Genomic DNA, 26,391 nt, shown 5'->3' with positions numbered 1-26,391 from the left:
GGGGGGGGGGGGGGGGGGGGGGGGGGGGGGGGGGTGGGGGGGGGGGGGGGGGGCTTCGTACAGGACAACACAAGAGAAGCCATGTCTTACGACTTTTATTTTGTTTTCACACGGTTTACGAGCCTTCCTCCGCTTTAGTGCGTCTAATCGTTGGCTACTAGGCACCCAAACGGGGCTTGGGTCTCGGGGGATCAAGACTAACGAAGTGCTCCCTACAGTCTGGGTCGTTGCTCCCGATCGACCTTCACTAATGACGAGGTCACAATATCGTTAGACTCCGGTGAAGCTTTCATCGCTATTCTGTGTGCCGTCGTGCAGGAACTTTTGTAGGAACAATAACGTGTAAAATTTCGACTTTCTGGGGCTTTGAACTTTGCATGGAAACGCGGTATTGTTCAAGTTAAGCTTTAGAGCGAGTGCAGTGCGTCGAAATTTCTGTACACTCTTCTTTATTCGTGAGCCTGTCGAAAAGACCTCTCTGTGTATCTCTGTCACTCCGCGCATGCAATAATTGGGTGCTGCGAACAGACTTCAAACTCTGCGCTGACGCTTCTATTAAGTTTGTTTTTTGAAGTTACTGGTACGTTTCTTTTCTGGCCTGCTCTGAGCGATAATAAGTGATGCATTTATTTCCCAATTGTGCGCTATCCACGTAAAATAGAGAGATGGAAAAAAGAGGTAATGATAACCGCCGTGACGCTCAACTATGGACCAGTTGACGAAGCTTCGACTTGAGAAAGACGCTTTCACTTTCTTCTTTCCTGTGAGTTGACTATACTCACGGAGCGTGGTCGCCCAGCCTGTACTTGTTTCTTTTATCCACGCAGTACAGCCGTTATCGGCGTTCTTCGTCATTTACTGTATATAAGTAGCGCGGCGAAACCTGCACCGCATAGCACCGCTGTGATCGTTCCACTGCCTTACATGGATGGCATCCACTGCGGCGGAGCTACCCACTCGTCCTCGGCTTCCAGCGAAGGAAAGTAGAAGTGAGGGAGGAGCTCTCTCCGTTTGTAATTACGCCGACGACGTTCGACCAGGTTAAGGACACCGACGATTCCTCCCTCACTCTCTATTTTCCCTTCTCAGCGTCGGCATCGCGTTCTTCGGTTCCCAGCCAGGATTTCACCCATAGATTGCCTGGTCCCTCCCCCCTTCCTCCTCGGCCCGGAGCGCGAGGCTTATAGGTCGCCATAATCGACGCCGAGATTGGAATGTCTCGCCTTTCAGTGGAGGACCGAACGGTGGGAACGGCGGGACATTCATTGCGCGATCTGTAGCGATTACAACCATCGCAGTGCCCCGAGCAAGGCCGCGCGCGGAAAGTCCGCACTAGCTCTCCCGCTCCTCGCGGCGGGGCTGCGCGATTTGGCAAAGGAAGAAGAAAGGGACGAAGCAAGAAGGAGAGAAATAAAGAAATGGTTGAAGAGGGCCATATCACGGCGATCCTGCCTCCCGTTTGCCTACCCGCAAGAGTTGCGGCTAATTGCCGCGACTCTCGGGAGATAACAGTTGTGTCCGATATCGGGGCGGCTCCGAAACGCATACAACGGTCACGTGTTCGCCGTTATCGTGGTGTGTAATCGTGCCCGCGGAGTGAACGGCATCGGGTTACCGAGCAATAATGAGACCGAGGCGTAGGTAGCTATTATTAGACCCTGTGCTCAATGTTTCACCTTTTGCTTCTTCTATAGTGTGCTCAGTCCGACGGCTCTGCGCATGAAATGGTGGGATTTGTATTTTTTTTTATACGAGTATCTGAGTGCATATATTTGCTTTCTCATTGCTCGCTATGCGTCGCATATGTGCGCAGAATTTTCGATGATTTAATATTTATCGTCACGTTCAGGCGGTTATCATGCAAACACTCAACTAATTCCGTGCAGGAAGGTTTAGATCACGCTCTTGTCAATAATAGTTGCTATCAGCAACCTGCTTACTCTTCGTATTAGAGCTTCAGAGTTTTTGACCTCTTATAGTCAGGGCAGTGTTCGCAGGTAAGTATGAAGAGTACTGACTGGCGTGTAGAAAAAAAAAAAATTACAGCTTACTTGATGAACCTCCAGAAGCTAGGCATGTAATTTTTCTTTTTAAGAGGCGCAGTGTATTTGGAGACCCACCTCTGAAACCTAAATCCCGTGAAAGCTGTGTCTCCTGTTTTTCGCTGCTCCAAAAACTCGTTATTCGAGATTCGGTGACATAGCGTGGATCATAAACTTGATGAGCGGGGGCGAACTGTGCTGAAACCCCATCTCGCATTACGCCCATCAGATCCTGTGCCGTGCTGCAGCTGACACACATGGAGTAAAAAATAAATAAAAAGATACGAAAACATAACTGCGATCTCCATGCGTGGCGCACTTAAGTGCTTTAGAGGCTGTTGACATTTCACTCCCCCGAGCCCTCCTAGCTCACCGCACTACAGGCTTGCGATACTAATTACGAGGCCCTCCGGTCCCGTCGCTCATTTGGCTCCCGTTCATCTGACTCTCCGATCATTACCTATCCGGCGGAAAAAGAACAGAAAAAAAAAACGAAGCAGCGAAGCAAATGATGTGCCTCCCACCCGAGCACGCCTGCGCAGTCAGCGCTGAGGAACCCTGCAAAGTTTAAAAGCACACCAGTGCCTCTGGTTGGGTTTGTGCACAACCTCGCGCTTTTGCAGCCTTTCTCACCTCCTTCCTCTTTACCCTATACTAGCCCTCGCTTTCCTCCTCCTCTTGGATCGTCGTCAATTGGCCGAGCAACGCTGCCCCCCCACCCCCCACCCCCCTCCTGCTGTTTTGGGCCCAGCAGTTGAACCTAGTAGGGCGCGGAAGGGAGACGCCGCGCCTTCCCCACCCGGTTCTCGCTGGGCGAGCTTAGTGCTAAACCCGCTGGCAGCGCCGAAGCCCACTGCGAAAAGGCCGCCACCGAAGCGGCAGCAAAAGCAGTCAGCTAATCAGCCGACGCTCCGAACGCTATTGCTATGGCGAAAGTGCTGGCCGCTTTAATGACCGCGCGCGACCGACTGTTTGTTTGTCCTTTCTCCCGTGTCGTCTCCTCCTCTGCTCTCTCTTCTCTTCCTCTCTCTCTCTCTCTCTCTCTCTCTCTAACCCTTGGCTCCTTTGTCTCCCGCTTCGAAGTGTTGGCTTCATTGTTTCTCTCTAACAGCGGCCCTCGTTGGGCTGTGCAGGCGGCGCTGTGGTCGTCGCACCCTCCTATAGATGCTACGCTCAAAGTGCGGGAAAGAGAGAGAGAGAGAGATAGGCGTAGCGACGGAGAAAGAGTAATGAGAGCTCGGAGCGGGGCGTCAACCCTATCTGCCTGGGCGCGCGAGCTGCGATCATGCGTAGAGGCAAAATATCGCGAGACATTACGTCCCGTCGTCGTTCCACTGATTCTGTTCAGCACCGAGAAGGCTGCCGACGAGCGGGTTGTTCAGCTGCGTCTGACAACGCCGTTGAATACGCCATTGTGATACTACGCATAACGTACTCCGCGTTACCTTGTAAGTCGCCGTCGATAAGGGTTGCGCGCACGGGCAAATTTGACTGAAACTCTCAAATTTGATCCCGTAAGTCAACCCGTACTCAAGGCAACACAAAAAAAAAGGAAGCAATCAGCGTCTCATGGCTCTCAGAAAATGTGGGACCACTTTGTCGCGCGTAGGGTGTGGCGCCCTTTCAGCAAGTATACGTAGCGTTTGCAGTGCTGTACACGATTGATTGGAAGGTGTACACAGATGTGTTGCGTCTATAGGCTGGCTCTTTTTGTGTGTGTGTGTGTGTTTTTGTCTTTCTTTTCTGTACGGCCGAACCCGTTGGGTCCGCATAACGGCCTTGAGGAAAGCAACCAGAGAAAGAGGCTAGCCGCAAGATTCTGGGGCGCATTCACTGCGATAAAGCAGCGGGAGTAAGGAGAAAAAGCAAAAAACATAATGACGAGCGCTATCTGCGGCGTTATTAGTCTAAACGTAATTCGTATTCGATGGGGAACTTTCTGGGACGTGCGTGGGCTCCGGCCTCGCCTCGCTCGGTAAGGCGAGGGGCGGAGACTGCGCGAACAGCCACTGGCGCCCCCTGATGGCGAATTACGGCGCAGCAGAAAAACGAGTTTTATCGATTCGGAAGCGCGTATCGTAAAATCTATCACGCTATATCCTCACCCATTATTGGGCGAAATGCGCGCGGTGGAAGGAGTTTCTAGTCATTCTCCAAAAACATGTGGGCCTCATTACAGCAGCTTAAAGAGATCCGGCCCAAAGTTGATGATGATGCCCTCCTGCGTCGATGTTATCGCAGTTCGCTTCCTGCAGTTAAGTATTATTCCGGACATGATGTGTGCTAGAAAAACGCTGCATAACGTTCACATTATTTCGCGTATACTGGGCGTCAGCGGATACGTACAGGCAGCCGTTTTCTCAGTGCCGATATCTTTTATTATTTTGTTCTTTTGGGTTTTCGCAACGTAATTTCCTGCTCATCACTTCTGAGTAAGACGCGCTCCCGTGCACATAAATTTGCATTATAAATTTATTAAGCATCGCTGGAAGACAGCGCAATCCTTCTGCAGGGAATTTCTGGCTAGCGAAAATTGCGGCTGTCTAGCAGATTTACGGGCTAGTTACCCGGAAGATAGAGGGCACACGGTTCTCCTCCTCACCAAAAAAAAAAGAAAAAAAAGGAGAGATTTTGTTGATAGGCCCAAGCAGCAGTTCTAGTCAGGACGTTGGGGTTAGCGAGGTTAGTTGAGACTCTACAAGGCTCGCGAACCTAGTGAGGAGTTAAAAAAGCTCAAGGCTCCATTCTTTGCTGAAGAAAATTTAAGACATCCAGCACGTATATTTATTTTGCGTAATTCTCTCCACTGTTCTTCGCAGTCATGCAAAGCTACAATAAAAAAAATTAATAAAAGTCCATCAGCATGCCATTTCCCATTTCCCAAGCGTGATGAAGGTCATCGCTTTATTATCATTCTCACTGGTTCTCCATTGAATTCATTTTCTAACTATACTTCTTTCTTAGGTATGGGCAAATCTGTTTGGCACCTCTATGTTTCCCGGGACAGTGAACTAGAAAGGGCGTTAACGTCCTGAAATCATATCACATGCTAATATTGTGAACGAGAGCTTTATCAGCAGAAAAACTTAATCCGCGAGAAAAATTAAAGGGGATGCAAAATGTGGCCAGCGTATTTAACCACAGATTGAGGCAAAATTCGCAGATGGGTTTTTAATGTAGTGCCTATTCCTACCCCTCCTTCTTTTTTCTTTTTTTTATTTCGAGGTCATTAGTAATCTCCGCTGTTCCCTTTCCTTAGGGCGTCATATGTCTGCCCTGTAGGTTATGATTTTGCCGCACACATGTTCTTACTTGATCATCCTTCATTATTAACTCACTCCTCTTTTTTCCTTCCTCTTTAAATACCCTGTTCCCGTTCACGCAGTCCATGCTAGCCAACCGGAACCTTTCATCGTTAACGTCTCTCCCCCCCCCCCCCCCCCCCCCTTGTCCCCATGCCTCCACACTCTTTCCTCATATATGCTCTCGAATCAGAGGCACCCATCCTGCACGAATTAAACTAAGGAGGTTCGGATGGTATATTTGTTTTAATTTCGCCTCGGGTTGAAAAATATATCGTTCCCGCAGTAAGTCACCGTCATCCCCTCTGCACATTCATACTAGAACCGCGGTAGCAGCCACGGATCATGTTCATTAGAAATTGCTGCTCACAGCCGTCCTCCGATCGAGCGTATGTTCCGCTGATCTTGTGACGTACGGGAGCGAATCATCTTTTTTCTTTCTTTCTCTTTCGCAGCGCGAACCTTTAAGCGTGCGCATGCTGATTGCAACAATCTTTCTCCGTTCAGCGTTTAAAATCCGCTTTAGACCCCGAGCGTCTAATCGCTCGCTCTTTCGTGTTCGGGCGGCGGTCGCGGCGACGTTTTTGATTGCCGAAACTCTCGGGAAACGCTTTGCCGAAGGTAAGGCTTAACTCCTTTAAGGCTTAAAGCTTTGTTGTGCACGGCCGCACCAGCACGACGCACTCCGCGGTCTGCCTCGCAACTCTTTCAGACGAGATCAAAGCGCTGCTATTCACCGAGTAAAAAATAAGAAAAAGAAAGAAACGAATTGAACGGACGTGAGCATTGACGAGCGAGAGTAAATAGGAAATGAAAGGAGCAAAAGGACAAGCCTATCCCGAATGGCAAAGCCGGAGTTATTGCGTTCAAACGTGCTTGCCTCCACAAGACTGAGAAAACACCGGGAAAGGCTCGGGACGAGAATTCGGGGAGACGGGCCGTGTCGCGGGCTTCGAGACTGGTTTCTCATGTTCCTTCAAGGAGCGGGAAAAGGGGCGGAAGAACGCGCGAAAAGAGCTGGGGTCTCGGGCTTATCGCGGAGGAGACGCGAATCCCGTGCTGACTCAGCTGGCTGGCACACACACACGCTCCCGCGGCGTCTTCAATGAGTCGAGCAAATCCCTGGTAAAACACACGACGCGCAGCGTGAGACGAAGCCGGGTGGAGTGCATCGCAGCCTGCAGGATTTGGTTGGCAAGGAGCGGCGCCTTCTTACACCACGTCAGTGCCTTGCGGAACACATTATCACGCCTTGCTTTTGCTCGGTGCTATTTGCAACGTTCTGCTTTCGGTTTTCTATGGTTTCTTACTTATTTTTTTTATTTGTATTTGTTTGTACGACAGGGGTCTTCCTGCTCGCGTGTTCTGTGCCAAGCGGCATTTCAGCTGTCTTTGCTACATATTCATGGACTGCGCTCACCAGTTTGAAATAGGAATAGGATTATGGTAGTGTAACAGTGTAGTTCAGACACCATTACCCTGGTGGACTTGATATAGGTACGAATATAAGGCAGGTATAGGACCATGTATAGCGCCATGTACAGGGTGACGTATAGGGCCATGCATAGGTCCATGGATAGAGCCAAGTATAAGACATTGCATAGAGCCGGATATATGTCCAGGTATAGGGCCGTATATGGGCCAAATATAGAGCCAGATATAGGGCCAGATAGGGCTAGGTATAGGGGCAATTATAGGGCCTGATATAGAGCGGCGTCACCTAATCTTTACTGCAGACTTATTGCAAATTGCGGTTGCTGCATGTTGACCTAGTGCAGAGAATGCTAGTTTTAATACCGTGTCGCGATCTATGGTTAAGCAAAATCTGCTAAACGTCGGAAATCAAAAAAGGGTCAGTTAAAGTCAGAAGCACATGCAGCGCATCAAATACTACTTTCTCTCTTTGTCTCTCTCAAATCTGCTTTTAGTACTTCTTCGCTACTGCTGCGATAAGGTTGCACGTACTCATAGTCCCTTAGTTATTATTCGGCACTGTAAATCCCATTACAAAACTCGAGCGCGCTCAGTGCAACGCGGTAGCAACGGTTGTGCCCGTGAAAATACGGTGCTCGCAGGGAGGCGTTCCTGGTGGCTCCAAAAGGACGTGAAACAACGAAACAGGACTGTTTCTGTCGAGGCTTCTGTTCAGTGTCGTTGCTGTTCACCTTGTTTCCGTTTGCTTGCTCCACAAGAACTTCCTTTCTTCTGGCCACCAAGATCAAATGAGTTCTGTTCTCTCTCAAAATGAGCAGGTAACCGCAATGAGAAACAGGTCTAGGCTGTGTGGTCTGCTTTATTTCCTTCTATGCTTCAGGATTCCTTCCTCTGGAAGTTCCTGCAGTTGCTTCCTCTCCCACACTTCTTATGTTTAATCGCGTTCGTGTTTCTGTGTATTTTATTTGAAAGCTTTCATACAAGCGAGTGCTTTCACCTGATTGTCGTCCCTCTTCCCTTCCCGTGCTGGGACTGTATTCGCCGTTGCGCGAAGCAAGCCGTACTCTGCTTCGTTTTTTTTCCACATCGTCTTTGATAACTTCAAGGAATTCTTTCAACTATTATTGCTCGCTTTTCTCTTCTCGTGACATCATCCTTCCTTCTTTCTTTCTCTTCTCTTTTTGCTCGTATTTTTCTTATAATAGTACGACTCGCTGCGTTGCCTCTTCTGTCCCCCATCCGCTGCGCAATCAATCGATTCACCTTCACTTCGATCGCCTAATCCGTTCCTTCTTCAAAATCAATACGTTCCTCGACTGCGCTCTCGCGGAAGAACGGCCACCGCCTCACCTGAGATTATGTTTGGACTTCGCATTTAGGGGTGCGGCCCGAGCAGCGTTAGCGTGGAGATTTGCTTCTTTTTCTCTCGCTCCTTGCCTGTTCACTGTCCGGGGCCATCCGCTGGGCTCCCTTTGCAGACTCCCATCTCACTTCTTTTCATCTTCTTTTTCCTTTCCTCGCATTTTCGTTTTCTATTCAACTTGGCAACGCCAAACCGGAAACTTGGCTAGGTCTTCAAATGCACACAAAATAAAAAAATGGTAGAAAGTCGCTGCCAAACTCATCTTTGTGAACACCTTCTGAGATATTGTGTGCAGTGTTCTGAACGCTGCAGCGCCAGTCCTCGTCCACTAAAAAAGCGGAACAGTATAAGTAAACATTGTATTACTCCACCAGCACCAATTCTGTCAATACAACCTCACTGTTCGCGTTTTCAGTATCTGTTTTTAAAGCTTGAAATGCTTTTATTTTTTCACTGAGGCCACGTTTTTTTTTTTTTTTTTCCAGAATCGAAGCTTTTTAAATGCGCTCTTCTTCAAAAGTTGGTAAATTTCTCGTACTTTTGAAAGCTCAAACGCGCAGTAATATTCGCATGACCTCAACGGGAAATGCAGCGTAAGCGCAATGACGCCGCTTTTACTTCCTGGACTGTTTTTTAGTGTAAACTGGGTGTGATTTTGTTAAGTCACGCGTATCTTGTACTCAAAGAAAGAGTGCGGGATTACGGCCTAGTTGTCTGCCTACGCCCATTCAAGCTTTAATTCTCTTGCGAGCACTACAGGAGGGCAATGTCCAATTTACAAGTGCTCAATACAGTGACGGATTTTTTTTTTTCTTCCGTAAGGATAAGAATGAGTTAAAACAAAGGAGAAAACTAAAATATGAATAGCGGTAAATTTAAACTCACTAAATATGTTTTCACTTTTCAAGTGTTCATAGTTCAAAAGAATAACTGTCTTGTTCTTCTGGGAAGCAGCCGCATTTCATTCTTTGGCTTTTATCACCTTACGGCCCGTAGAAACCTCCCGGTGTGAATTATTTTTTTGCAGTAGGGAATAAGGTGATTAACACAAAACGGTAACATCCGCGATTTTCCGCAATGCTTGCGATTTTCCGCAATGCGATTTTCCGCATCAACAATTGCTTGTCTACTACTGCAAATCAAACTCGCTGCGACTCTCGGGTACAGAATTTCGCGGCATCCGGGAGGCTGAAGAGCGCGGGGCATCGCTTAGTGCTCGCTCTTCGATCGACCACACTGTAGTAGAATGGCGCATCCGTACTTGCACTCGGCAGACTGGCTCAACTGCGCTTACACTTGGCAGACGCATTTGTACTTACATTTTGCGAGACGACCCTTTCAATATTTTGCTGCACTCATAAATCCTTCCGCGTTTTCGGTCAAGGATTCCATTTACGCTGCATTTTATTCCCTGTCGCATTATAATGCATACTTATTAAAGAATTGCCTGCGAGCAATGTTCCTGCGCGGTGTTAATGAGCTCGCCAGGCACATTCTTCCTCTTCTTCATTTTTTTTTTTTTTACACGCAGCACAATTCTAAGGTGCACTCGCAGTTTTGAGCTCGCTTCGATTCTCTTCGGCGGCGGGAAAATGCGCTATAGTCCGTGTGTGCATCGAAGCCTCCTGCGTTAAGCCGAAAGTATGGCCTTCTGTTATAGAACGCAAGCTGCGCGCAGCGTCGAAATCTTGCGTCCTCACCTCTTCTTTCGGTCGCCCACTTCAGGCCAGAAATCGTTTTCCGATAGTGCGCGCGTCGGCCAGAGACGCCGAAATAAGGTACGCGCATCCTCTGAGTGTAGTCGGAGGAGGGAGGAAGACAGGGCCATATGGGACGACGCTTGTGGAAGTGGGTTGGTTGTGAAGAGATGGGAAACGGGGGGAGAGGGGAGGGGGGAGAGAAGAGGAGGAGAAAGAGCGTAGCGAAAACTCGAGTCGTCGTTTCGCGCGCCGCGCCCCTTTCCTTGACGCACCCGAGGCGTTGTTGAAGTGTGAGCGTCATTCCGTGTGCTTCACTTGCTACGGCAAACAAGCGAATTTTATTGGAGAGCGGCACAAGTCGTTTCGTGTTCCGTTCCTGATTCTTCTGGCTGTGTTTTTTCGCAGTACCTCGCTCACGTTCCTTTGCTTGCTTTTTTCTTTCTTGTCATTCATCTCGTTTCTTTCAATTCACTTCCCGTGCTTCAGCCGATGCGTCTCCCTTGACGCGCAGGAAAAGGCAGCAGTGTCTTTGTTCCTTCCAATGGTGTCTTGTTTAAAGTCGTGCTCGTTTTTGTCCCGCTGTTGATTTGGTTGCGAGCGGAAAGGAAACAATATGCGGGGGTGCGACCGTCTGTGTGGAACCACTCGAGCTTAGAGCGTATATATAGCATCGTAATTTCGCGCCTGGGCATCGGAGCATTCGTAACGTTGCCAGCGCCAGTATTCACTCGTTCGTCGTAATTTAAAGAGAGGAAGAACAAGAAACTGACTTCGATTTGTTTCCTAAGTGCGCGGGAAGTCTCAAAGCGCACGCTAACGAGATTCCGTTGACCCTTGTTACAAAACTGTAGCACTTTAAGTCCGAGTACCAGCGCAGGTGTCAAGTGCAGCAGGTGTTTCGCAACGAGCACGGAGTGCTATAGTGCAGTTTTTGTTGCACGAGGTGTGCGGTGAATGACGTAGATAGCATCCGTGATGGAGTTGAGGACATCATTCATTTTCATTTATGCCTCGCAGTAGTTATTCGACATTCGAGGTGCGTGTACTGTAGCTGTACTGTACCTGTACCCTATAGACCTGCATTCTAAACATGAGTACGCCTATATGGGTGTAAAATTGGCTGTAAAAGGGTGTAAAAGTAAGCTGTGTTCTACTAAGAGAAGGACTTACTCCCTTTTTATTCCTTTCTGTTTAGAGTGCAGAAAAAGCGTTAACCTTGGCTGGTGTGCTGCTGTCCAAAGCTACAGAGAGATTTTGCACCTTTTCACAAAGTTAACCCGTGAAAAGACGGATAACTGTGCGTCTTGATGAGCGTGCAAAAACAGATGTCACACTTTTCCGGACCAGCTCCATTTCCTACAGCTGTTGGTTTGTTAGAAACACTTTAGAATTCCGGTTCTTTTGTAGGGCCAGCTAAGAACCTGAATGTTAGGGTATGACAAATAATGGAGATTTTATATTTCTTGTCTCCCTTTCATCACACATTTTTCAGTAGCCTCCGGTGATTACAGGCTTAAAAGTGAAAGCTGTAGGCAATCCACGCGAGTGCATTTTTCCAAGAAGCGTCCAATCAGCATGATGAAATATTTAACGCTTCATTGTCATGCTTTGAGATACTAATTACTGGATCGCCTTCCTTCCGATTGTTTTATGAAAGTAGTTAAGGTAGGTTTGCACGGTAAATAACGTGATTTAAATTTTCTATGCCACTAAAGAAAACCTGACACCGGCCTGATGTAGCCAATTAATATTCATTATTTTTCCGGCCGTTTTGCTTCCTTACATGCTTGTTGCGCTTTTCTAATCTAGCAGTTTTATGGTCTATCATCGCTTGTTATATCGGCCACAAAAGTTTACATGATACGGGTGTGGGGGGAACAAATTTATTTCGAAGCAGTCACTCAAGCCGGCCGCTTGAAATTTCCAAAGGTCCGTGAGAACGAGCATGCTCCATCAGCTGACACCCTGACTAGGTAAACTTTTGTGGCCGATATTACTTTCTTTTAAACTTTCATACGAAGCCTATACACGTGAAGTTGCAATCGTTACCTGCAGGGTTGTTTGAAGACTCCATTCCTTCTTCAAATCGCGACGCTATTCGCCTACCACAGAGGACTGTCCTTAGTCTCGCAGTACATACTCATCGCAAGGTCACTTTACCAAGACCTCCTAGCTTTCTTTTCTTTTCCACGTCTCCTGAAGAAAAAATTCCGGACACACACCTAGTAAAACTAAACGAAAGAAAGAAGAAACAAAAGAAGACAAGATCGCATCTACTCGAATGGCCTCTCTTTCGAGGGCAACAACCTTCGAACGAGTCCTTCATGGGGAGCGCGACAAAAAGCCCGATTTAAGTCACCCACCTAGCATGCGGCTCCCGAGTAGTTGGCCGTCCTTCTCCTTGCCTTGCAAAGTCTTCCCCGCGACGCCGGTGCTATAGCGTACCGTTGTACGGCCAACCGACCAACCGAGCGAAGCGAGCAAGCGCGAGAGTGAACTCGGAATAGTGTGGTCGTTGCCTCTTTTGCATTCCCTCACTGCGTTTTCTGTTTGCCCCCGCCAGTGCGCCGGCAGCCTACAATGGTCTACACGACGATGGTCGTCTCGCTGTCTTCTTTTATTCCCCTTTCTCTTTTAAACTTCCCCAGCTCTCCCGTATAAGCTCCTCTGCTGGCTTCTATTTGATGGCATTGTAGTTCAGTAATGGAGATGCCAGCTTTCGAAGCTATTTCCCGGGTGCCCGCACATAAACAGGAAAAGGACAGCACCGAAATTGTGTTTTTTATTTCTTTGTTTTTTTTTTCTCTCACCCCCTGAATTCTCGTTCTTTTAATCCCTTGAGAAACACTGGGCGGCCGACCCCAGCTACCTGCCCTCATTATTCTTATCAAGGTTGTGTCGCGTGTGTTTTCGATTTGGCCGTTCTATCTCGGTGGATACGTGGAAACAAGAAAGCAAGTTCGCACTGAATAGCCAGAGAGGAGGCCGCATGAGAGAACGGAGGCTGCACTAAAGGCCATTCTCTATCGCTAACTCCGAAAAAAAAAAGAGAAAAACGACAACAGTAGCACAAGCCGTTAAGGGAGGAGGCATGCAGTGTAGTTCTTGGCGCATGTTATAAAATGACTCGAAACAAACAAGCAAACAAACAAACAAACAAACATGAAAATCTGCCATTTCGCGTTTTCCTTTTTTGTTGTATGCACATGCTTGCTACTGGACAAACATACGCGCAGTACTGTGTGTTCTGCAAATCGTTCGGAAATAATTTTTTTTCTGCTGTTTTTTTTTTCTTTCATGACGTCACAGGCGCAAAGGATCTGGATCAGCGTTTTGCGCGGAACCGATGCCGTGCACGAGAAAGGAGCACCTTTATATCAGTAGCGACATCCTCATAAAAGGTATGTACCAGGCTATGCTTTCTCTTGTCGCGAGGACTACTTGTTCGGGCCTACTCTGAAGGGGTCGCCGACCCCTACGCGGACACGAACGCCTTGCGGATGTAATTTAAAACTTTCCACTTTACCCATAATGTTCCTCCCAAGCAATACTGTGGAGGTTTGAAACAAAGTTGGACTGGTTGGGAGCAGATGGCTTGAGGCTTATGTACCGCGCATTCACGCTTGTTTTATTTTGATGCGAGTGGAGATGCTGGAATACTGTTGCGGAGCCGGCAACTCTTTCTCAAATTTACAATGGAAACTCACCACACAGAACAAATAAAAGGCACGGCATGCTTCGCGAACACAAGAGGAACAATGTAAGTCCCGTTCAGTTTTTCTACATGAATCCTCGGGGCACAAAATACTTACACACACAAGACAGAATGAACGATTTCGAGAATATGCACAAAATGTTTAGTAATGTGCGCGGAATTGCGTGTGCTTCACATATCACACGCAAAACGTATCCAATCATGCTTTGATAAATTCATACAGCACGCATGAGCTTGTTCGATATGCCATTTGTTGCGCGTAACGGAATGTAGTGCAATGCTGTGTTCTCGCACAAGTAATAAGCATTCGGGCTGCACTGACGTGTACAACTGATGCTGTGCGAAGCACCTTAACCTCTTTGAATACTTGCACTGATTACCCTGATGCCGAAAAGAGTGATTTCTAGAGCCATGCCTTGCACGTTAGAAGCTGTGATTTAATATAAACTTGCTCAGCTCTTACGTTACTTGCTCAGAAGTAGCGTAAAAAAGTTCAGAAGTCCTAGCTATAGACACACAAACGAGTTAATGTTTCGGAGGCTCGTAAGGAATACAAAATTAATAAACGACTGTCTTCTTCTATCGATTCATAACGGCGATGTTTTAATAACGCGGCGCGGTATGGTTTATAAAGTTGGGGAGCTGACATCGGCGAATAACAAGTGCGCGCATCTTTTTGGCGTCCCTCTCTCTTATTTAGGTCACACTTGTTTGTTTGTTTGTCCCCCGACGACAAGAAACAAAACGACTTCCACGAGAGTCATTCTTTTTTCGTCATGTCTCCACTGTGCCGCTCTCGAAAAAGCCACGTTTCGAGCGGCCGAGATTGCAGCCGCAGCTCGAAAGCGCTTTCTCCTTCCTCCGCTCTTCTTTCGCTCTCTCTCTCTGTCTCTCTCTGTAGCACTGTGGCGGCGTCCGCGCAAAGAAAAGCCAGGGCTGCCTGCCTGCGAGCGGCGGCGTCCGCCGACACGAGTGCTTGATTGTGTTGTCGCTGCATTGCTGGCTTCCGTTGGCCGTGCGCTGCTCCGAGCGGAGCGCGCTGGGGCAACTTATTCTGGCGACGGCAGCCCTTTCGACGAAAGCCTTGCGGGGGGTATAGTCGCGTCTTGCAAGACCGCGCTTTTTTTTTTCTTTCTCTTTCTATCTGTCCTCTTCACTTCATTATATTTTCCCTCTTAACTTTTCCGGTGGAGATGGCAGGGCCACGACGCTCGTTGCCGGGAACAAGAAATATGGTTGCTATGAACCCGACGAACATCAAGCGTAAAAGTTCAAGGAGAGGAGTTTGAAAAAAAAAAAAGTAAAACAAGAGAGAAGTGAAAGGCTACAATCGCGCCACGTTTTCTCGACTTCGACGCGATTCTCTTGTTTTTCTTGCGAGCCCTCCGACAAAAACTTTGCGGGCCACACTGGAGAGATGCATGGCGCTTTGAATACTAAAAAAAAAAAGAAATGGGAGAGAACTAGAAAACAACCGAACTAGAAAGAGAACGCAAGAACGTACTTTGAAAATGGAGGGCGGGGTAGATAGTGGTTGCAAGCAGGCGCGCCTACGTAGCAGCCCGGTCGCGGAGACGTACTACTCGACGTTCGCTGAGGATGTCGCCGCGTAATTCGGTATCCTGCAACGCATGGCGACGCTTCCTAGGCGCGCGCGCTCCCGCCCCTCGTATAGTGCATAAGACGCGGAAATGGCACCATCGCGCGACAGCGGCCGCATACGTCATTTCCGCTCGTTTACGTCAAGCGGCGCGTCCTGGGCGGCTGGCGACGGCACAACAAGCGAGCTTAGCCGCAGGGCACTGAGGCATGCACGGCGACTGTAGGAGGGCGTCGCGCAGAGAAGCTTGGTCTTGGTCTTCGGTTCGGTTCAAAGACCTCGCTTGAACTTCATCTTGCCCCGGAGCGAAGTTTTTTCGCTTTCGCGGAACTGTTTTGTGCACTCTCTCGCTATGCACCCTCATTTATCTCTGCTTTTTCCGTCACATGACAACGCTCGTGTTATATTAATGATGCTCACGGCCTATTGCATTATTCACGGGAAAGCCCGTTTCTCGAGCTGAAAACATTCAAGGCGCAGTTCTTCGAGTGGCTCGTTTCAAATAATTCCGGTACGCTTAGCGCGGAATTATAAGAGTTGTTTAGCTTATCGGCGTTAAGACACAGTTTTAAACACAGAAAAGGGGAAGCACAGAGAAGAAGCACACGAATGAACTACTTGACAACTCCTCGAAACCTCACGTATTTCCCAGCTTTTTACACAACCTTCCATGTGCTAGCTTCGTGGCGTTTCAAGTCGAAGATTTTTTTGGAACGAAAAGCCGGAGGCGTTACACACTTGCCACCTGCCAAGATTGGTACATGAAAGAGCCACCTGCAATTGTTGGCAGGTGCCAAAATGGATGGAAATCCCTTTCCTCTTATAGGAGAGAGGAGGGAGAGATGGAAGGATTCAGAATATTTATGCACGTGAGAGCCAGGTGCGATCTGCCACCTACCGCGGTTGACAGGTGGAAGAGTGCATGAAAGTTCACAGCGAGGTTCTTTTGCTATCGCACTGTCATAGGTAAAGATGATTAGGTGTCCTCTAACTTTTTTTTTCTCAGTTCATTGATTCAGTGTTATAGGAATGCTGATTCAACCTAAATTTGCTGGCGCACGATTCGTTACGTCAATGCGGTCAATAAATGAACCTCGGTGTTGTCAGTTATTGACGGCAGGAGGGTGTCTGCCTAAATGTGCGCTGCTTGTAGTCAGCATGCGTGCTTTACAAAACGCGGCATATGATTTGGTCGAGTTCTAAAAACGACGCTTTAAAAACAGCGTGTTTAATATACTGTGGTGACGAGCGACAGGGAAAAGTTTGTCATCTGCCGCTGCAGTACCACCCTGCAACGCGTCCTTGCCACGCTGGTGTGTAAAAGTTTTACCCTCGACATTCTCTTCGGGTGACGCAGACAACCTCAATCGAAAGACAGAGTAAACCAGCGAATTGAATACTAAGCACTGTTCCCTTGACTAAGCTCCTGCGCTGGTTCAGCTTTTTATGCTACATTTTTTTTCTGTGGTATCCTGTATCAATCTCTCGCTACTCAGGAATTTATCCCTTAATGCATGTCGTGATAGTCAATTAGCACATAAGAATTGCAATGAGCGCTTACCCGGATGACATCAGCCTCTCCTCGAGAGTATACTTCACCCAACAAACGTTTCTGCGGTGAAGACCACCTCGTAATCGGGCGTTTGGTTCATATACAGCCGCGGTGTGCCCGTCTTTCTTCCCATAGCGCCTGTGACAAAGTCCACAGGTCGTGTGAACATATACATTCGCATCTTTTCTCTGTTTATACGATCGCTCATAATAACCAGCTTTTCGTCCCCTCCTTTTCCTTTGGGAAAGGAGACTGCAAATCAGGCCAGGGAATCGCTAATCAGGCAGCCCTCTGTTCCTTTCTGCCTAAGTTAATTCCCTTTCTGTTACATGCACTCGCTGTACAAAAATATGTATACTTATTGTCCGAGGGCACTCATATGTCGTTGCGGCGTCACTTGAGAAAATTCCTACACCGCCCTCAACCCCCACCACTCGAAGGTTCAGTGGCTGCGGCGTTATCAGTTCGCGCGTTCGATGGCCGCGGTGATGGAGACGGAATGCACAGACTCTCAAGTACTAAGATGTCGGTGCATGTAAAAAAACACTCCCCCCCCCCCCTTCCCCCAGTGGGGTCAGGATTAAACCGGAGCCCTCCACTCTGCTGCCTGTCCCAAAACAGTGAAACCGTGTAGCTTTGATTTCGACATTTTTTTTTTTTTGCCGTACCTTTGTCCTCACGTGCACCAAATGAACACGTCAGCAGTCTTCCTCCTCATCCAGCAGGTCGAACGTTTTTGACGGCATATACTCTTCGTCATCTCCAAGCGTTAACGGTTGTTTCAAACGCAGTGGAGGCCGCATGATGTTTCGAGCGCTGCATCTTACGCGAGTTGAGTGGCACACTGAGCTTATTTTCCGTGCGCATATTCGGGACGTTTTTCGGCAATTGTCACTAAAGTTTCAATTCTCGCGATCGAAGTCGTTTCCACCTTGTTTTCTTATTTATTTTTTACATTATAATTTTGCTTGTTCTCGCTACCGCATCCATATTTGCATATCGAATAGCTCTCCGTATATATTCCTAGCACGCGTCTTCTCTTCACGTCTCCACCATGGCGGATCAGGGTCACGGCCTAACCGACCGCCATTATTATAACCACCAATGGGCATATCATGTCCACTGGATGACGGATGCACATCGGGGACAAGGCCGTCCGAATATAAAAGCGGGTTATCGCAGGTCCGAAAGAGAAAACGCAACATCGGTGCAGATCAGAAGGCCTGCCTCCGCTTACGAGCCGGCAAAGCAGAAAATAAGCGCAAATCAGAAGACTAGCACCGCAGCACGGTGCTCGGCCGAGCACGGCCCGGTGTCCGAGCTGGAGATGGATGGCCAAGCGATGGCGCAGCCGGCGAGTCGCTCGCAGCTGAAAGAGGCGTCTCGGCGTCGGGGCGCCTCCCTACGTCTCCATCGTGCGGACCCATCTGTCTTGGCCTGCGTGGAGCCAAATTAGACGTGGCTCCGCCCACTCTTGGGCGAGTTTGAATGTCAGCCCAGCCGCCGTGCTGGCACGGTGTAGTTATTTCGCTCCGCAACCCTGAACATACAAACTCCTGAATGGGAGAGAGACGCAGAAGCAGTCGCGGCGAGATTTCTTTTCAAGACTATAATATAAGCAGCATTTGCCGCTGTGCCAGGAACCGCGAGTCCCAATTGGGCAGCTTTCATACGGGAAAAGACCACTGCTTACCATTTGCTTGCGATGTTGCATGCGTTCGCTCGTGTCCCCAGATGCCTAATTAGCATTAAATGGGTAAATCCCGAGTTATCGTGATTGTTCCGAGGAGCACTGTCTTCGAGTGCAGTGCCCTCAAAAGCATCGCTCGCGCTTTTGCATTTCAACACCCTCTCCTGCTGGGAGGCTAGCTCGCATCCCCCACCAAGTCTTTCCTACCAGAGACTCGTCTTCCTTGGTCCGTTGCTCAGACCGCATTACAAGCAGCTCGCTTTCAGGGTTTATTACGGTTATCACGTGTGAGTTTTCTGCCATATCGCTTAGTAACCAAAAAGGCAAGCGTAATAGCAACTGCTTCCTAAACTTGGTCCCACTAACGCTAAATGGGCTCTAAACACTCGATAACCATGTTTATATTAAGTTGTCTCGCTTAACTCCAATCAGAATTGTATCAAAAGCATTTCTTAAGGCCCTTAGTACTGCATCTGCACCTGCAGTAGCCCCTTTCGATATTGCAGTGCCGCTTATACCAAAAGTTCATCGCTTCCCCGCTAACCCCTCCGAAACGAGGGTCTAAGATATATGGTCATGGCGCGTTTCCGGGCTTGCCCCATTCGAACTTTCCGTGCGTGAACTTCTGCTGCGGTGACCACCTCGCAGTAACATGCGTTATATCGTCACGGCTAGAGTGCTTCTCACCAGGCCCAGCGCGAAATGTTGCAGCCTGTCTGACTTCCTTTTCCCTCAGTTTTCTTTTCGTGGCCTTCCGTAACTCCCACCAACAGCAACAACAAGCTGGCCAGTCTGCTGCGTCCGCACGCTGCCATCCGGATCGGCGAGACAAACACGGCTGCCGCTGTACTACGCACGCGCGGGCGGTTCTCTGGGAAATCGCATTTCGGAGAACTGCTGCTGCCGCTGGCGGCGGGGGCTTCCGCATCTTCGCAGTGATTGCCATTTTCCGGCCCGCGATGATAACTCTTCGCCTTACTCACGGCGTCGCCACTGGTGCCGTCGGTCGCCGCGCTTTGCTTCTCTCGCATCCAGACCTGGCTTCCGTGTCGTTGACCCCGGGCTGGCTTCCACCCCTCGCCGACGTCGGGAAGTGAAGATCTTACTCGTGTGTAAAGTGGAGCATATGGTATGTAGAAAACCAGCGAAAAAGACGCATGCACCAACTGGCCCAACAAGCTACGCTTCTTCAATCAGTGGAGCATATGTTTGCTCTTCCGCGAAACTAATTTCGATGACTGGCTCTAAAAGTGTTTCTGCTGGTGGCGCTTAAACGGGGAAAACGGCCGGACCTATAAAGTTTTGTGCCGAATCGTGCGTAGAAAGAAGCAAGCACTTATTTGAGTATTTATTCGTGCTCTATTAATTACCAAAGCTTGAAAGTGCTGCGTCCTAATCCTTTATTGAATTTTCTGTTGCATTTGGCCTATACTAATCTTCATCCGGGCGTTACCAGGCTCTCTACGCACTAAGCTTACTTGAGCCATGACCTGGATGTATACAAAGGTTCTTCTAATGTGAAGACCATTAGAAAGCTTGAGAGCTTTTCATGGTAGCCGTACGGCTTCCCTCATTTGCATTTGGCTTTTTTTTTTCTCTGTTTAATGAAATCTGATCCACTTTCGAGAATTCCTCGCATTTGGACAAGCATCTTTTCCCTTTCCACCAGTTGCTCAATTCAGCTTCGCCGTGCCACCAAGCTAGTTAGCTTAGTTGGTAAATCGATTTCCCTAGACAGAATAAAGTCCAAAGATAGACTCGATAGAAAGGATTTTGCTTGAACGGCGAGGATTAGTTTCCTTTGTTGACTGTGTATCTGGTCGATTGCGCTGAAGTGAATATTAATGAGTAATTGCACCCGTGATGTAGCTACATTTACAAGCTGTAGAAAGGAGAACAAACAAGCAGTGCATCTTCAAGTCAATCGACAGGTCCACGCGTAGCTCTTGAAAATGATCATTCACTTTAGGCGAATCATTTTCTGTCTCACACGAGCACGGACAGAACCAAGATGTAAGCGTTCTTATACACACGCGTCTGTTCATGAAATCACCACGTTAGAACTTCGCGTTTCAGATCTTCACACTATAGCTTCAAGTACGCAGCATGCCTCGGATCGACAGACGGAGTGTCATGTTGGGGATGCACTTTTTGTAATGCCTGCCGACACCCTCATTTCTATCAGAAGATCCCATTCGCGAAGGAATCCAGTGAAGACGCAGAGTATGCAGCCCCACTTTCTAACTGGACAACTAAGCTGAAATGCCGAAGCGCGTAACAAGCACAACGGCAAACATATACTATATCGTAAGAGCTCTGTATATCCGTGTGCTACATAGACCTCCCATAGCGGCGCCGACACTTGCTCTTGTTCACGAGTAGGGAAGCTAAAATTCGAACCAAAGCATTCGAAAGTATACCTGCTAGAGAGTAATCATAGGCAAGGTCGATTAACACTTCCGCATATCGGCATTCGGGCCTTCTAAGCGAGAATGAACTGCGCTAGCAATTCAGTCTATGTCAACTAAAATCTCATTTTGGCAACTGTTATTCAGTTGTCATGTTCGCATTTCATTTTGACGTTGCTAGTACAGTGCGGCGTTGCACGGAGCGGAGCACATGCCGATCAGACCTTCAATCCAAAACCCGGAGGGGGAGAGAGAAGACAAGAGAAAACAAAGCCGGAGGCGATGCGACACCAGGAGATGACGTGCACGTAACTCGTGTAGTACCTCCGAGTGCTGTGTCCCTTCATGTCGCGCTCCCTACAAAGCACAGCACGGTCGCGTGTGTGCGTGTGCCTGTGCGAGGATGTTCGCGACGCTCTCCGCTACGACGAAGCTCATCAGCAGCGACACGCCGGGGGGGACAACAATCGATCTCCACGACAACGGCATCGCTGGCTGTCCGGCCGACCCACGATTGCCGCTGTTGCTGCTGCTTCTGCTGTTGTGTGGTTGCTATACACGAGAACGTGCCCCCTTTGCTGCTACTGGGGGCCAGTGAGAGGAAGCGAGAGATAGCAATCAGGGAGGCCAGTGCGAGCGACAACGGAAGCAGCCAGCCGCCGGCAGATCGCAGGGCCGTCATTAATACGACCCGCGACGCCGCCAACGCCCGTCGCAGCAGCAGCAGAAACCAGCGCCGCCACTGTGCCGCCATCACACCCCTTCAACCCGCCCCCTCTCGCAGGCGCTGTCTTGTCCGCCTGCGCTTGGGTGTTTGTGTGCTCTCGCAACAAGCGTCTCCCACCGAAAGGCGCGAAAACGCTCTTAGTTCACTTTGTTGTTACAAAGCTGCTCCTTGTAAGACAGGTTCGTTGAGAGCTGGGGAAGTGTGTGATGGAGGTAGGCGCTCTTGGGGCGGAGCTTGTCATCTTGCCAATAAATTTTAGGTTTGTGGGGTTTAACGTCCCAAAGCGACTAAGGCTATGAGAGACGCCCAATAAATTTTAAGCTCACTAGTTTCGAAGCATAGTCGTCCAATTGTTTACTTGCTACTAGAAAAATGCTTTTGTACTCGATGGCACGACTCGCCGGTGCCATCTGCATCGCATTTACGTGGGCAATTAAAGTGATGCACTATAGTAATACGACGAAAACATTGAAAAGTGTGGCCGAGCGTCCTTGCCGTAAGCGTCCTCTAAAGGTTTTTTTTTTTTTTTTTTCCCAAAGAAGCCTGTCCTGGTGCAAAGTTTGTTGAAACTATGGGTACAGCTGTCATGCGGACAGGTTTTTTTAGAGTTTCAACTGCAGAGGCCTGAGTGTCGCACGAGTAAGCCACACAGTTGCACGTTCTTGAAACAATGCAGGATTGCGTTACGCTGCTTCTCAGGCGGAGGAGAGAACAGAGGGGTGAGAAAATTTTTGAATTCAGCATCTTGTAAACTGTCGTGCATTACAGGGCCCAGGGAACGTTCGCGTTCTCACCATAGCACACGGATCCGGCACAAAAACAGCGACAGCTGTATTACAGCCCTACGCGGCGTTACCAACCCTAACGACGTCCTCATTTCGCCAGCCACCTAACGTGGCACCCGCAACCGCGCACAATAATTCCGCGCGGTTATGATGTCATATAAAACCAGCAATGGCCGCGGCATCTCCACTGTGCAGGGCCCGTATGTGTGTCGCTCTAGCACCAACATCAGGCACGCAAGTAAACACAGGCGCGGCAGAGAGCGGGCGGATTGGCGCAACGGCAAAGGGCCGTCCAATTACGCCCCGGCCTGCCTGCCTGGATGCAGGCAGCGAGCGCGAGGAGCATGGCACGCCGAGCGCGCGCGCGGGAAGAAAATGATGTTGGCTGGAAGAGCGGACGAGCGGGTTGTGAAGCGGCGCCACACTGAGGGGAGAGGCACACAAACACAGTGAGACAGAAAACCCCACGCTCGTGCTCTCTCGCGGAGGCCCTGGCAGAGGAACAGGGCGAGATAACCGCGAGACTGACTGGTATCATACCGCCGAGCTAGGAGACGATGGTTACGATGATGTGCTTCCTCCCTCTGCTCTTCTCGTTGAGGCTGACTCCCCTCCCCCCTTCCACCCCTCGCCACTCGTGCCGCGAGTGTTGTTTCCTCTGTGTGTGTGTATATCTGTCTTGGGGCGCCCCTTGCTCTAGCTCATCTCCTCTCTCCTCCGTATCTCACTTGTCTCCCAGTCCAGACCCTGTCATTTTTCCCGTTCCTCTGTGATGGGGAAGCCGAGCGCGATTGTTGATAAAAAAAAAGGACGTTACCAGGAAGCTGACGCCACCGGACGAGATTACAACCGCTTTCCGTAGGGTGAATCGGCGTCCGTTGGGCATCGGACTTGTGCTGCCAGTGTATCCTGGGTCAGTGTGGATGTGTTTATATATATATATATATATATATATATATATATATATATATATATATATATATATATATATATATATATATATATATATATATATATCGGCATACTCGATCCCTCTATGACGTTTCCTGTATGTCAGAGTTAACAACGGTGCAAGGAGGCAAACTATGGGTGCGGCCGTAGTTACATTCAGCTATTTTCGATATTGCTGCTTTTTGCTTGCATCAAGTTTTGAACGGCTCATTAATGTTAAACGCTGTAGACGTCCTTCACAAGGCAGTGTCAGCGTAATGTAGCAGCGGCAGTGACACCGTAACGTCGTTCAGATAAAGCATAGGCCAGTGTGATCACAGGGGCTCCTTCACCCGATTATCTTCGCCAGTACGCTTCCGTTTGTAGCCTGTGCTAATAATCGAGATAAGTACATTTGAAATGTCTCCTTATTTCTTTCCTTCCTCTATTTTTATGCTTCACTGCGTTCTAGGTAGAACGTTTTCGCGGGATAGTTAGTTCATTTCAATAGAAATAGCTGCGCGAATAACACAGGACAGCAAACATTGAAACGAAAGTGCCCGTGGTGTCGTTTTTGCTTCTGTGTGTCCTTGTCCTGTCTCAGAGCTCACCTGATTATCAATCTGGTTTCAGGCTCTTCTGAATAACAAATATACTAAGGGTGTGCGAATAGTACTTTTTTTAAACCGAATAGAATGCGAATATGAATCCAATTGTGCTGATATTCGCTCCTAGTGCGAATATTCGTAACAAGCAATCGTGCGAAACACTGAAGTGCCTGCAGCGGCGCTGCGATGCTATAATTAAAAGGCGGAACACAAATATTCACTTAGTGGTCGCAACACGAAGTCAGTATATTAACACTCTGGCCGTCAAGTGGTACGTATTGGAGAATTGCATTTTTCACATATTGAAAAAAGAGAAACTGAAGCGGTGGACAACTACGTATAAGCCGGGGCCTCCGAGATCGGGCATCGAGGCACGGTTTTCTCAACTCGCCTGAGCCCTGCCGCGTCGTTCAGTGCTCTAGGTCACGTGTGAGCATTTTTGAACGCAGCCACACCAATGGACCGCGTTTCTGACCCCTTCATCCCACGCATACTGATCGGCGGCAGGATGGTACTACGTGGCATCGGTGTGGGCCCCGTTTTTAGAACAACCGTCGAAGAAAATACGGTGGGCCTTATTCAAACTTCTTGCAAGTTATTCGAAAAGTATTCAAAAAGTTGAGAGCATATTCGATTCGTTTCGTACAGTTTTGAACACATATTTGATTCGTTCGAATAATCGAATAGGAGGATATTCGATTCGCTATTCGAAATTTTCGAATATTTGCCCACTCCTAAAAAATACCACATGTGGATACTTGTAAATGCGGGCAAGTTATGGAAGTTAATGGGGTTAGCCTCCGCTGCTGGCGCAGGACAGCGTTAAGTGGAGGTCAGTGGGAGAGGCATTTGCCCTGCAGTGTACTCAGCTCGCTGATAAAGATGATAATTATGGTGGCCGTTATTTATGGCGGTGATGATGGTGAATGGCATGACCCAAATCTTTTAAAGCGTACACTGCACACATCACCCCGTAGGTAGGACGACAGCTCAATGTTATCCAGATATGCTTGAAAAAATAGGCGAGGAAGAGAAGTAAAAAATAGTAGATGAAGAAGAACATTGCCTCGATGAAGTACTGGATTAATGGACCTAGTTAGTTAGTGCAACGCACCCTGGCCAATACCCCACTGGGCGTATGCGCCACTCCAGCAGAGGCCAATGACAATAGTAAGTATTGGGGTGTGTGTGTTAATCGGAAGGAATGCATTACTACACCAGTCGCTTCCGGCGTTTCGCCCTTGTGTCTGGTCATCTGTTTTCTTTTCTTTTTGTTTTTGTTTTTTGAATTGATAAGTAGGCAGCTAAGGGCAGGGTCGCATTAATACTACTTTCATCGCCGCCTTAGAGCAACGCCCTCTTCTTTTAAACGTCGCTGTAGACATTCTTGGACCGCCAGCGCTGTCTTTGAACGCCCAGTTTCCCGGAGGATAACAAACACTCGTCGTTCGCACACTCAGCCGCGCCGCGTTTCTGCGAAACGTGCCCGAGGGAGCAGTGTGTGCACAGCGCCCGTTGGGTCTGCTTCGCCGCCTTCCATTCGTCGGGAATTGCCTCGCCAGTCTCATCCCGCCCTCTTCTTCAAAGACGACGCCGCGCGTTCCTCATTCCAAACCGAAAATGCCCTCCGAGCCTTCGTTCGCGGCGCGAAATCGTCTCGCATAATTACGCGAGCGGCGTCGAAATCCGACGCAGTTGGCGCCGCGCCGCGTTCTTGCCTTCATTCATTCGGTCGAGGCCTCCTCCTCCTCCTCACTGTCATCTGCGCTTCACAACACGTCCGCCACCCCTTTCCCCGTACGCTCTTTCCCCGGGGCGGGAATGGACGGTGGAGTGCGATAAGAAACAAGCGTTACAAAAAAGGGGGGGAGGCAGAATATGCGAGAATAAAGAGTGTTCTCGCGGGAGATTCCGAGTAACGAACCGAGGGTGTCTAATTTGGAGAGTTTCCCGCTCATTTCCTCGCCGCCGTACGGAGCTTTGCCCGAGCCCTGCGTCTTTCTCTTTTCCTCCCTTCGTCTTTGTCGTATCTGCTCGGGTTTTCACGTTGCCAAAGGAGAACGAAAGCGTCGCCGGGTGTTGCGCAGTCCAGCGCACTTTCTGGGGTGGTTTTGGCCTTCAAACAGGCCGTCCGACTGCCGCGCGCGCGTCTCACAACTTGGGGTTGTGTGTAATACGAGGCAAGAAACACGATCGCGAAGGAATATGATTGTAACGAAACCGCGTGAGTTGAATTGTTTGTCCGGCGCTAAAGGAAAGCGCTTTGTCGGATGGGAGCGTCACGACCTCCTTTACTGCTGTGCTCTTCGTGTTCGTTCTCATTTTGTGCGTGAAAAATGCGCAGCGCTCAAGACGGCAGCGTTGCCACCGAGCGTGTGCAGTTGTAAATGAATGAGGAACCGGAAAAAAGCGGAACCGTTTGAGCTCTGCGGAAATTCAACTGTGGTTTTACGACAGAATTCGTTCAACGTTCGCTTACTCCGCTAGGAAACTTTGACGCCGAAAGGTTGGGTTAAGCAGAGGAATCAGCCGGCT

At 48.9% G+C, this 26,391-nt stretch overlaps 1 protein-coding gene across 2 annotated transcripts in view; it reads left to right on the top strand.

Moving 5' to 3' along the window:
- Positions 1 to 26,391, top strand: part of LOC149372752 (uncharacterized) — a 272,987-nt gene that overhangs the window by 167,892 nt on the left and 78,704 nt on the right. For both annotated transcript variants that reach the window (XM_089567293.1, XM_089567292.1), the window contains one exon: positions 13,151 to 13,242. The gene's annotated coding sequence lies outside the window, so the exon portion shown is untranslated. The remainder of the gene's footprint in view (positions 1 to 13,150; positions 13,243 to 26,391) is intronic.

Source organism: Amblyomma mixtum, chromosome 1, assembly GCF_055824585.1.
Source record: "Amblyomma mixtum isolate Tamu chromosome 1, ASM5582458v1, whole genome shotgun sequence".
NCBI classification, from domain to species: domain Eukaryota; kingdom Metazoa; phylum Arthropoda; class Arachnida; order Ixodida; family Ixodidae; genus Amblyomma; species Amblyomma mixtum.
This window is presented reverse-complemented; position numbering and strand designations above follow the sequence as displayed.